We start from the raw sequence: 13,319 nt of genomic DNA, 5'->3' as shown, positions 1-13,319 counted from the left end.
TCTAATTATTTGAAATTAATATATGTATATATACAAACACACACACAAAAACAACAACAAAAAACACTCAGTTTACATGCTAGTTCAGATCTGTCTATGCTTACAAACCTGAAAGGAACTGAAAAGTAGGAAAAGACAAATTTTCAAGAAACACAACTTGCAGCATGTTTGCATTCTTGTACTAGGATACCATGTGTTACAAAAGCATATCACTAGCAGAGGTGCAAATTGAGTTTTATCTTTGTAAACTAGTCTGGTACTCTCATCCTTTTGGATGATCTTTTCATTTATCCTGTAGCTACAGCAAAAAAAATAAAATAAAAAGTTGTGATACATAACTTATATCCTGTGTATGCAACATTTCTGAGAAAGTCAACAGTAGAATTCAAAGAGATGTGAAAACAGGAACCTAACTGCAGAAGAAAACAGTAAGTCATTCAGCAAGTGAAAGAGGAAAAGAGAAATAAGGTAGTCAGTTTTGCTCTGCCTCTGACACAGCCACACTAGTACTGTCAGATTCTCTCCTCTTTACGAGGATTCACATTTTCACCTCCAAAAATGCTGATTTCCATGCTGATTCATACATGTTCAACACTCAGTATACATTCTGTATCCTTCCATTTCTCCATTATTTATGCCTCTTATTTCTATCTAGCCTTTATTTCTAAATAAACTTCTCTTGTCCTGACTTCCCTTAAAATTCTTAGGATGATTCCCATTGTGACTATTAGCATCTCAGTGCATACTTTTCATAACAACAATGTACAGACTTTGCAATATGTAAATGGCACCACCTGGGCAAGGACTCTTCACATTAAGTTCAAATCACAAGACTGAATCCTGTAAACTCTTCACATGCATAGTCCCTATTTGGAAGTCTCCCTTAGGTCTAAAGGTTCATAAGATCAGGTCTCCAGTTTGAATGTAATGTTTTTCCACCAAAAGCAGATGGATTTGCATTTCTGTCCTGGCCCTGTCTCCATGACATTTCCTACCCTATTTCTTTGAATGCAAAGTATAGGTTTATTGAAAAAAAAATATATATGCTTTTCTTACCCGAGAAAAGGTATTTGAAAGTGCCACACAGAGATATATTCTAAATCCTCTGATGTGAAATTTCACTAAGATTTGTATTTCCATGAGACTAGGACATAACTCAATATGACCCTAGTAGGGTATCATTCTGAATTTACATCTTCTGAAGCCACTGTGGGGGAAAGGTTGAATCGGTGTCATCCATCTAACTGAACTAATGGAATTTAAATGTTCATTTCCACAGAAAAGGACTAAGTACATTCATTTCAAATATCAGCAACAGCAAAGACACCATACAGTTTTAAAACAGTGAGAGTATTTTTATATTTTGATTAAAAGAACATTTGCAATATGCAAAACAATATAATCAAATGAAGGAAAAAAGAAAATCTATGATAATTTCACACCATCAGCTGTCAGATAACTGTTTATTGAAATAAAATAAAGACATGGTATTGAGAGCATTACAATAAGGAGGGCAGACAGTATACTTGTCTTCCTTAGCTCTACCATTCTGCCAGCTATTTTGCCAATTTGAGACACTTAAGTCTACTGAAAGATTTCTAGAAATCTCTCTTTCCCATGTTGGAAGGATTTTGAAATGCTGGACCCTGAAATCGCAACTTCATGATTTACAGAAAATCTTGTAACTATTGGTTGTACCAATCAAAATTAAGTAACCTTCCAAACAGTTTCCAAAATAACTTCTTTGGCTTCCACAAAAAGGACAGAAGGAAAAGTGAAAAAACCCTCCTGTGCTGATAAATGAATAAACATCTCCCAGAAAAGATTACCATACAGGCAGAATATAAGTTCAGTAGTACACACACACACACAGGAAAAAAAAAAAAAAAAAAAAAAAGCAGGTAGAGCTTGGAATAGTTTGGGAAACACTGATGAGTTTGGGAAGAATAAAATGAAGTTCACTATTGTACAAAAGTCAAAACTCAAGCTCTGTTGAGTCAAAAAAAAAAAAAAGTGCAGGGAAGGAAATCAAGGGAGCAGAATTGGGCCACTTAACCTGGAAGTTTAAAATAAGGAGGGAAAACAAAGAATAGGAAAGAAGTGTGTCTTTTTCAGGACAAAGAAACATGAGCATGAAAAATGAAACATGAAGCATAATGAAGAATACAGGTGAAAGAACAGAGAGAAAACACATTAAAGGGATAGACAAAGAAAGACAAAATAAGAAAAAAAAAAAAAAAAAGGAGAGAGAGACTGGTGGAGCAAAGGCAAAGGTTCCTGAGTGAAAGCAATGACTTTTTTTTTTTTTTCCGTCCTTTAAAAAAGTTGAAAATGTTTGGCAGAGGAGATGGGAACAGAGCAGGAGGTTTTAGAGGAAATTCAGAAATAGCAAAGAACTGAAAGGACAAAGGTCATGCTAGTTTAAGAAAGAAGAAAAATAAAGATATTGGTCAAGGGACAGAGAAATGGATAAGAAAAGAGAAAATCTTTTGTGGAATTGAAAACTCAGTGATGCTCACAGAATCTTTCTTCAGGAAGGCATGGTGATACTAAAGTAGGGCAAAATCACTATGAAAGATGGAATAGTAAAAAGATGCAATAAATAAATAAATAATATCTTTTAAATGGACCCCAAGGAAGAAAAAAGAGAAAGGAACCATGAAAGAGAGGTCAGACAGGTGAGCTAAGAGTAGCTAACAAAATGAATGAAAACAAGTTAAGAGGAACAGAAGAAAGCAAGCCAGTGAAAGATTGCGATAGGCAGAAAGTATAGCATTCGACTAAGAGTATGACTGAGGCCAGTGTGGAAGATGACCCCAAGAGAGGGGTAGGAAGAGAGGAGAGGAAGGGTAGGTGGACACCATGGAGTGGCAAGAACTTTCACTGTGAAAGCCATCTATTCCCTTAGTCAGACTGGAGAACTGAGGGGAGAGCAAGAGCCAGAATTACTGAAAGAATACAAAAGGGAACAAAAAGAACTAACAGATGAGATCAAGAGAGGAAGGAAGAATCAGAAATGACAGATCCCATCTACATTGATATGTCATGTTTGGGCAACTTGCAATAATATAGTGAAATGTTTCAGAAACAGGAGTTAACTTGAGCTTTACCTATTCCTCCTAAAAATGTACAAAATCCACGGAATTACTTCTAGTAACCAAAAGCTATCTCCAAATTACTTCTAGTAACCAAATGCACATTTCAGAAATTAATGAAAACACAGAGTTATCTGGAATTATATTCTGTTTATTGTTTTAAACATTTATCACAGGATCATAGAATTATTAAGTTTGGAAAAGACCTCCAAGATCATCTGGCCCAACCAGCCCTCGACCACCATTATTAACCACCAAACCATGTCCCTGAGTACCACAGCCAAAATTTTCTTAAACACCCCCAGGGACGGTGAGCCTACCACCTCCCTGGGCAACCTGTTCCAATGCCTGTCTACTCTTTCTAAGAAGAAATGTTTCCTAATTTCCAACCTGAACCTCCCCTGGAGCAATTTGAGGCCATTCCTTCTTGTCCTATCACTAGTTACCTGTGAGAAGAGGCCGACCCCCAGCTCCCCACATGTTCGTTTCAGGTAGTTTTAAAGAGCAAGAAGGTCTCCCCTGAGACCTCTTCTCCAAACTAAACAACTGCAGTTCCCTCAGCCGCTCCTCACAGGACTTGTGTTCCAGGCCCTTCACTAGCTTCGTAGCCCTTTTCTTGACATGCTCCAGGGACTTGAGGTCCTTCTTGTAGTGAGGGGCCCAAAGCTGAACACAGTACTCGGGGTGCAGCCTCACCAGAGCAGAATACAAGGGGACGGTCACCTCCCTAGTCTTGCTAGTTACACTGTTGCCGATGATTCCAGGATGCTGTTGGCCTTCTTGGCCACCTGTGCACACTGCTGGCTCATGTTCAGGCAAGCATTGACCAACAACCCCAGATCCTTTTCCTCTGCACAGCTTTCCAGCCACTCTGCCCCAAGCCTGTAGTGTTGCATGGGGTTGTTGTGACCAAAGTGCAGGACCCGGCACTTAGCCATGTTGAACCTCATCCCATTGGTCTCTGCCCATTGACCCATCCTGTCCAGGTCCCTCTGCAGGGCCTTCCTTCCCTCCGGCAGATGGACACTTCCCCCCAATTTGGTGTCGTCTGCAAATTTACTGAGGGAGCACTCAATTCCCTTGTGCAAATCATCAATAAAGATATTAAAGATGATGGGCCCCAACACCAACCTCTGGGGAACACCACTCATGTCCAATCGCCAGACAAATTTCACTCCATTCACCACCGCTCTCTGGGCCTGGCTGTCCAGCCAGTTTTTAACTTAGCAAAGAGTGTACCTGTCCAAGCCATGGGCTACCAGCTTCTCCAGGAGAATATTGTGGGAGACCAAAGGCTTTGCAATTCTAGGTAGATTATATCAACAGCCTTTCCTTCAGCCACCAGGCAGGCTACCTAGTCATAGAAGGAGATGAGGCTGGTCAGGCAGGACTTGCCTTTCAAGAACCCATGCTGGCTGGGCCTGATCCCCTAGTTGTCTTGCACATGCTATGCGATTGTACTCAAGACGAACTGTTCTGTAACCTTCCCTGGCACTGAGGTCAGGCTGAGAGGCCTGTAGTTCCCCGGATCCTCCTTACGACCCTTCTCATAGATGAGCGTCACGTTAGCAAGTCTCCAGTCACTTGGTTCTCTCCATCTGACAATGACCACTGATAGATGATGGAAAGTAGTTTAGCAATCAAGTCCGCCAGATCCCTCAGCACCCTCAGGTGGATCCCATATGGCCCCATGGACTTGTGACAGTCCAGGTGGAGCAACAGGTCTGTAAATATTTCCACGTGAACTGTGAGGAGGGTGGTTCTTCTGCTCCCTGTCCCAGACTTCCAGGTCAGGAGGCTGAGTACCCTGAAGATAAATGGTCTGGCTAGTAAAGACAGATGTAAAGAAGGCATTGAGAATCTCCACATTTTCTTTATCCTCAGTAGTCATGTTCCCCAACATGTCCAGTAAAGGATGAAGATTTTCCTTGGCCCTCCTCTTACTGTTAATATATTTGTAAAAACATTTTTTTTATCTTTTACAATAGTGGCCAGGTTGAACTTATGCTAGGGTTTAGCCTTTTCGATTTTCTCCCTGCGTATGCTGGCAACTTCCTTGTACTCTCCCTGAGTTTCTTGCCCCTTCTTCCACTGGTCATAAACTCTCTCTTTCTCCTGAATACACAGCAAAATTTCCCTGTTCAGCCACACTGGTCTTTTTCCCCTCCAGCTCATCTTACGGCACACAGGGACAACCTGCTAGTGCACCTTTAAGACTTCCTTCTTGAGGAGTGCCCAGCCTTTCTGGACTCCTCTGCCCTTGAGGACCGACTCCCAAGGGACCTTCCCTACCAGTGTCCTGAACAATTCAGTCTGCCCTCCAGAAGTCCAAGGCAGCAGTTTTACTGACCCCTCTCCTGACTTCACCAAGGATATAGAACTCTACCATTTTGTGGTCACTCTGCCCAACACAACTCCTGACCACCACATCTCCCACCAGTCCTTCTCTGTGAACAGCAGGTCTAGCGGGGCACCCCCTCTGGTAGGCTCACTAACCAGCTGTCGTCCACGCACTGCAGGAACGTCATAGACTGCTTCCTCAGGGCTGTATTGTATTTCCAGCATATGTCCGGGAAGTTAAAGTTCCCCATGAGAAAAAGAGCTGGTGATTGTGTGACTTCCACCAGTTTCTTATAGAACACCAGAACACCTTCATCCTGGTTTGGTTGTCTGTAGCAGACTCCCACAAGGAAGTCTGCCTTGCTGGCCATTCCCCTGATCCTTATCCACAGGGACTCTACCTTATCATTCCCAGCCTTGAGCTCAACAACATCGAAACACTCTCTAATATAAAGAGCCACACCACTGCCCCTCCTTTGTTGCCTGTCCCTTCCGAAGAGCTTGTAGCCATCTATTGCAGCACTCCAGTCTTGGGAGTGGACCCACCATGTTTCAGTGATGACAACTAGGTCATAGTTTGCCTGCTGCACAACAGCTTTCAGCTCTTCCTGTTGGTTGCCCATGCTGAGTGCATTGGTGTAGATGCATTTCTTCTGCACCATTGCCCTCACCCTCAACACTGGCATCACTCCCCCAGGCTCATCTCTATCAAACCTCATTTCATCCCCATGCCCCTTGGTACCTAGTTTAAAGCTCTCTTGATGAGCCCTGCAAGCTCCTGGGCTAGCACCTCTTTCCCTCTTTGAGACAGGTGGGATCCATCCGCAGTCATCAGGCCAGGTGCCGAGAAAACCTCCCCAGTGTAAAAAATAAAATAAAATAAAATAAAATAAAATAAAATAAAATAAAATAAAATAAAATAAAATAAAATAAAATAAAATAAAATAAAATAAAATAAAATAAAATAAAATAAAATAAAATAAAATAAAAATTCCTGTGATGGCACCAGCCTCTCAGGTGTGTGTTTATCAGCTGGGCTTTCCAGGTCTGATCAGTATCCCTCCCTGCCACTGAAGGGATAGAGGAAAACACCACCTGCACACCCACTCCATCCACTAACTGCCCCAATCTCCTGAAGTCCCTTTTGATAGCCTTCAGGCTTCTCTCAGCGATTTCATTGCTGCCAGCCTGAATTATCACTCAGGGATAATAATTGGAGGGGAAAACCAGACAGGAATTTTCCTGTTAATGTCCCTGACACAGGCCCCGGGGAGGCAGCAGACTTCACTATGGGTAGGGTCTGGCTGACATATGGGGCTCTCTGTTCCTCTCAGAAAGAAGTCGCCTATGACAATTACCCTTCTTTCCTTCTTGGTGGAGGCAGTCTTGAGGCATCGACTTCCTTGCCCTAGACAACTTCCTGGGTGGACCTTCACCTTTATCCTCACCTACCTGTCCCTCAAGCTCCAGAGCCTATTGTGTAAGGGCACCTGGGAAGGTGAGGTAAGTACAGAAGGGAATTGCCTGTGACACCTTGCAGGGACCTGTTTCCATTCCTCCCCATATCTTAGGTCCCCTCCCTCTGCCCAACAGCGACAGGGCAGGGAGTCCACCACTATTTGGGGTGTGTCACCCCAGTGCGCTTCTCATGGGCATGGCAGGGAATTGCTCCACCAGTCTAATTTCACGGACTAAATGAAACAACTCCTTAAAATATATACATATATATATATATATTATGAGGACGATCTATTTTCTTTGAAATACCACTCCTGTGTTGAAAGACATGAACATGTGAAGAAATCTGTAAGGCATTTAATGTCCCTGTTTGTTGGACTTTATATGCGTCTTAATCACATCTTAAAGACAATATGTATGATAACTGAACATGAGGTTTCTTGCAAGAGATTTAATACCACACATCACATTTTAGTACAGGAGAATTTATGAAGCAGAGTTTTGAAAACAAGGCTGAAAGAAAGGTCTTGCTGCTCATAAAAAGACTACAAATGTTCATTACAGTGATACCTTTTTTTTTGTATCAACCTTAATGATTCTATGATAATAGAATTCTCAGATTTTAAAGACTGTAAATTAGGATATCACAGAAACATGGTGTGTATTTAGTCAACCATTAAATCTCATCCTTTTTGTGGCTCAAAGTAACTGGAATACAATCAAGATACTTTTTTAATTTTTAAACAGAGAAAAAAAATTGGCATAATAATAATTCAATTGTGGCTGTGTCACAGGTTCTGCATAAAAAAATGAACTAGATGTCCTACAAAAAGTACGCTTTCTTCCCTCTTTTTTATTTCTGGGGCAGAAATAAAGGACAAAAGCAACAATTTGATGCTCTGTAACAAGCAGCATGCTGTAAACCCTTCCATATTACAATTCCAGCACCTGATGTCTTCAATTTGTAGTGAGGCATATCCAGAATAGTGACTGATTATTTCTGCATGGAGGATCTGTGCTTATTAGCTATTAACCACTTGTTCTTTACAAAATATCAGATGTAAAAAGAGAACTGTCTGGACCTTGAGCATAGCTGCTTTTCAATGCAGCCAGTATTTTGTTTGTTTGTTTTCCTCCAGAAAAGGGTACTATTCTGTTTTGTAACTGTGGTGTGGTTTTGCTGGACATTTCACCCATGGAAGAAACCACCACCACCATCAGAAGAGGTTCTGACATAACCTTGACTCATCCTGCTTCTCATTAATGCTGTGAATTACCTTGTAAAACTAGAGAGAGGCCGGGGGAGGAGGTTTGCTCCCTCCAGTACTTTACATTCTCATTCTATACAAGCCTCTTGGTTCATTAGTCATTGGGTGCAAGCATCAAAGATCCTAACTTGTTTGGTGTTAGACCATAAACAAGAGCTACTAAAAGAAAACAAAAGCTCTCTCAGTCTCTGACAAGCTTCTGAAAAGAGAGAAAAATGGTATCTAAAGCAGATGTGAGTTACATCCCAAAGAAAATTGAATTAAATATTTCTGTAGTCATTGTTTTCTTCCTTATTAGATTTGAGCCCAGTCCTGCAAAGTACTGAATGCCTTATGCTCCTCAGTGAAGTCAGAGAGCACTGTGGGCCCTAGACACTATACAGCCACACTTGTAACTTAGAGATATCTCTGGATCATTCATAAAGGCTAAAAATGGCATTCTGAGGATGGGAAGTGGTGCTTTATCTCCTTCCTCAGACCTATTGGACTTCTGGAAAAGATAAATTGAAATAACTCAGTAATAGTTTTCCTGCAGTAAAGAATCATGAAAGAGTTGGTTCTTTAGAGGCAATTGCTAGCTACATCATAAAAAATTACAGTTCAGGGACAAGATTTACATTTCTAGCACTTTGAATATTTCTTCAAAATGTGATGGCCTTTGGCAGACATCTGTGCTATTGTTACTGTCAGAGCTAAATTGATCTGTAGTCTGTGATTTATGGTTCCTGGGACAAACATTTTGGATATGAGTTGAAAAATTAAGTCCCTATCTACAGCCAAAGTATCATAATTTGGGGAATGCTCAGGTTGGGCTATAGTCTCAGTCTCTCCTCTAATCTTAGATATATGTAAAGTTACAGAAATTTGCAGTGATGACAATCTGTCAGTGTCTATAAGAGTGTAATGTATTGTGAAGTTACCTTGCTGCCTTTTTTTAAAAAATACAAATAGAAACTACTGACAGTCCCAGATAACTTTAAGGCAGGTGACTGGAAGAAAGGTTAAACATCACAACTTTGACAATCAACCTTCTTACATACTTTAAATCACTGAAAGAATGGAAACCAGTAAAGTAATAACTCTTTGTGCTATTAAACAAATAAAAACGTAATTTTCTTGCTTCATTTTTTTTAAACATCTTTTTATCTCTACATCTATTTATGTATGGAACTTCTTGACAGTAGAACATACCCACAGATAGAAATAGGAGAACAATTTTATTATTCTATAATCCCAGCTCCTATCTGATTGTAACATCCTTGTTTGCATTTTCAACAAGTGAATTTGCAGTAGTCCTTCCTCTTGTGAGTTAATGCACTCACCTTCTTCAATCCACAGCTATAATGTCACCAAATTTATGCATATAATAGGAGAAAAAAATAGCGGTCTCCACTATGATTAGTCTTTTCTCCCTCATTCTTCTTAATCGATCCAAAAGCCAGAAAAAGAAATACATCTGGCAATATTGACATTTATGGCTTCCAGAGGAGAATAAAAGAACTAACAACAGAAAGCAAGAACGTATCCTCTATTTCTTAAGCATTCAAATTCTTAAAAATGATTAAGAACAAGAGATAGTTGGGCAACATAGTGTAAAGTAATATCTGTTATCTGAGACATTTTTCATCTGCAGCTTATCTCATGAGCACTGAGGGCAGGTATTTTGGATGACCAACAGTATCAGTTGTCAGCACCTCAACATGAGCACAAGAAGTGAAGAGCAAGGATAACAAAAGGTTTGTTACAAATGGCAACAGCCTATGGAACAGCAAAGCCTGCAGTGTGCAGATGGGGAAAGAGCTGGCGTCACAGAGACCTCTCCTTTCAGCTGTTCATACCTGCTGTGCACTTAAACCAACTCTATCATGTCTCTGGTCTCCTGGGAGCTGCATTAGCTTGCCACAACTGAATTATTAATGGTTTATTCTCCAAAACCCCACATCTCTCAGGCACAGGAGAAAACAAGATCTGCCATATCGAGTTGGGTAAAAGGTTTCTCCAGCCTACTCATCCTGTCCCTACTGGTGGCCATACATGAATGCCTAGAGAAAATACATAAAGTCAAATCAACAAAGTATCATTCAATCCACCAACTTCCAATCTGCTTTTAAGAAGACAGGAAGGAGATACTTTATTTCTCCTCCAACATTTCAGTTAACTTTATTGGCTTGCTCTTAACTACCTCTTTCTTACTCCCCCAAACCCGCATAAATAACCTTTTTTATTACACAAAATAAAAAAAAAATAATCCCAATAACATTCTGTTTTTAAGGAGATGTTATCCATGCGCACTGAAAAGTCTGTGGAGGACTCAGAATACTCTCACACATGTAGCATCTGTCCCCTGAAAGGAAACAAAAGGAGAAACAGAACAAAAGTGACTGGCCAAACAAAGCAATGGACCAAGTAGCTGGACATGATGACTCTCTTACTGCAGCTGCTTGTCATTGCCATCAGTACAAAGCCAATTCCAGACAGCCATGCTGAGGAAAGGGAAGTTCCTGCAGCAAATTCTGTCTGGATAGCAAAGAGCAGAGCTCAAATGACTTAGAAAATGTTTCTGCTCTTTCTTGTTTGCCTCATATCGCAGCTCGGTCTTATTTTGGTAAACTTGCTGCCTTCTCTCTGTCCCCTTCTAGTGCCTCCTGCCTTCTTTTAACACTACAAGCTCTTTAGAAATGATGGATGACACCTGCGGTGATCATTCAAGGGCTTAAGTTTCTTGCAAAGGATCTGCTTTATTTTCTATTTGGTTTTAATTGGCTGTGCATAATAACAAAAGGGGCTTCACAGCCCCCTGCCCACAGTCTCTGCCTGAGAACCTCAGCCCTTAAAGGCACAGTCCCCACTGCCACAGCATCTTCTGGAATCTTAAAAGAATAACATTTAAAAATGTACAAAATAAACAAAACAGACAGATTTATATCAACCTCATAAACACACAAACTCTGCTGTCTACATGTAGACACATGATAGTTTATAGTTGCGTATTGCAGTCAGTTATGTTTATAGTATGATATGGGCACTTACTCCATCTGTGCACTGGCTTATCTGAGAAGAACCTATCTTTGAGAAACAGGGACCATTTTAAGATGAGCATGTTAATTACCAGTGAAAATTAAGTCTTTTGGGCCTTCTTTTCTTCTCTCTGTCCCTGGCTGAGATAGTTGCTTTAACTCAGTTGTGTAGTTTAAATCAGCATAAACCAATCTTAATGTCCCCAAATTGGTCCTGACGGCACTTCTGTGTCCATGCAGTGCAGTGGATTGGGAAACTGATCAAGGCTGAAATACACTCAGCTGCATAGGGGAAAAACAAAAAAGAGAGAAAGGAGGAGAAAAAGAAAGAAAGAGAAAAAGGAAGGGGGGTGGAGGAGGAAGGGAGGAAGGGAGGAAGGGAGGAAGGGAGGAAGGGAGGAAGGGAGGAAGGAAGGAAGGAAGGAAGGAAGGAAGGAAGGAAGGAAGGAAGGAAGGAAGGAAGGAAGGAAGGAAGGAAGGAAGGAAGGAAGGAAGGAAGGAAGGGAGGGAGGGAGGGAGGGAGGGAGGAAGGAAGGAAGGAAGGAAGGAAGGAAGGAAGGAAGGAAGGAGGGAGGGAGGGAGGGAGGGAGGGAAAGAGAGAAAGAGAGAAAGAAAGAGAGAGAGAGAGAAAGAAAGAGAGAGAGAAAGAGAGAGAGACAAAGAAAGAAAGAAAGAGGGAAAGAGAGAGAGAGAGAAAGAAAGAAAGAAAGAGAGAGAGAGAAAGAAAGAGAAAGAAAGAAAGAAAGAAAGAAAGAAAGAAAGAAAGAAAGAAAGAAAGAAAGAAAGAAAGAAAGAAAGAAAGAAAGAAAGAAAGAAAGAGAAAGAAAGAGAAAGAAAGAGAAAGAAAAGAAGAAAGGAAGAAAGGAGGAAAGAGAGAAGGGAAGGAGGGAAGGAAGGAAGGAAGGAAGGAAGGAAGGAAGGAAGGAAGGAAGGAAGGAAGGAAGGAAGGAAGGAAGGAAGGAAGGAAGGAAGGAAGGAAGGAAGGAAGGAAGGAAGGAAGGAAGGAAGGAAGGAAGGAAGGAAGGAAGGAAGACACCTCAAGGAGGAGGAAGAGGAAAAGAATAAAATAGTCCTAATGGGAAGAGAGCAGTCACAACAAAATTTTTCACAACAGTCGCGAGTCACATCAGCTTAATTTATCTGTGGAATTACAATACCAGAGGATGCTGCTTCATGTAATGTCCAATCCAATCTGACTGTGTGATGCCACCAAATATGATATTCTCCCTTGTCTCTTGCTGGATCTCATGAGTGTTTGGCCATGGCATACATCAGATCACCTTTATTGGTCCTACCTTCTCACCAGGCTGTACATTGTAGGTGTGCAGTGCCAGATCTGATACAAAGAACAGGGGAAGGGGAAGGTGGTGTGTAGTGGGACAAAGGACACTCAGTTCAGCCTGCAGTTAAATCAGGGTAAAGATACAGGTAAATACAGATAAAGATATGCATAAACTGCGCTCAAAGGATGCAGAGGCAACAGAGGTGTGTCTCACTCCAAAGCTCTTTTTTCCCACTCACTCCTACTGATCTGACAAGGTTTGGCAAAAGATTTTGCCTCAACTACACTGATTACCAGAGTCCGGAACTCCCGCCATGTTCAACTTCCACAGAAAAGGTTCACTTCTGTTTAAATAATCGATACACAGAACTCTAATTTTTTTGTTTGTTTGTTGATTGGTTCTTAGACCATAACTGGTATAGGATGAGCAAAAAGCGTGAACACAAAAATTAAACTTACCAACTGAACTTTAAAAAATAATAATAAAAAAATAAATAAATTAACCTAAGTTCCCCGAAATGCTGACAGGAACCATACAGCTTCCCTGACAGGCTGAAAATACTCCTTGGAGCATGTGTCTGGTTGTACAAGGTCTTGGGGTACTCACTTTGTAATATCTATTGCCTGTCTGAGCAAACACTCAAAAAAATATGGGGTTGGGTTCGTCCTTCCAAGGAGGAAGGAGGTACCCAACTTTCTATTGGTAAAGTATAACTTTCTGTTTCCTACTTATTTATTATTTGGTGATGAGATCTACATGCAAGTGATGAACATCCATGTGCTTTAACACCTTCTCTTCTTGGCCCTGTGATTTCTCAGCCATGCTTCCACAAGAGAATGAGTTATTTGGGCACATATG

Source organism: Anser brachyrhynchus (genome assembly GCF_964034855.1).
Source record: "Anser brachyrhynchus genome assembly, chromosome: Z".
Taxonomy (NCBI): Eukaryota; Metazoa; Chordata; class Aves; order Anseriformes; family Anatidae; genus Anser; species Anser brachyrhynchus.
Note: the sequence above shows the minus strand (reverse complement) of the source record.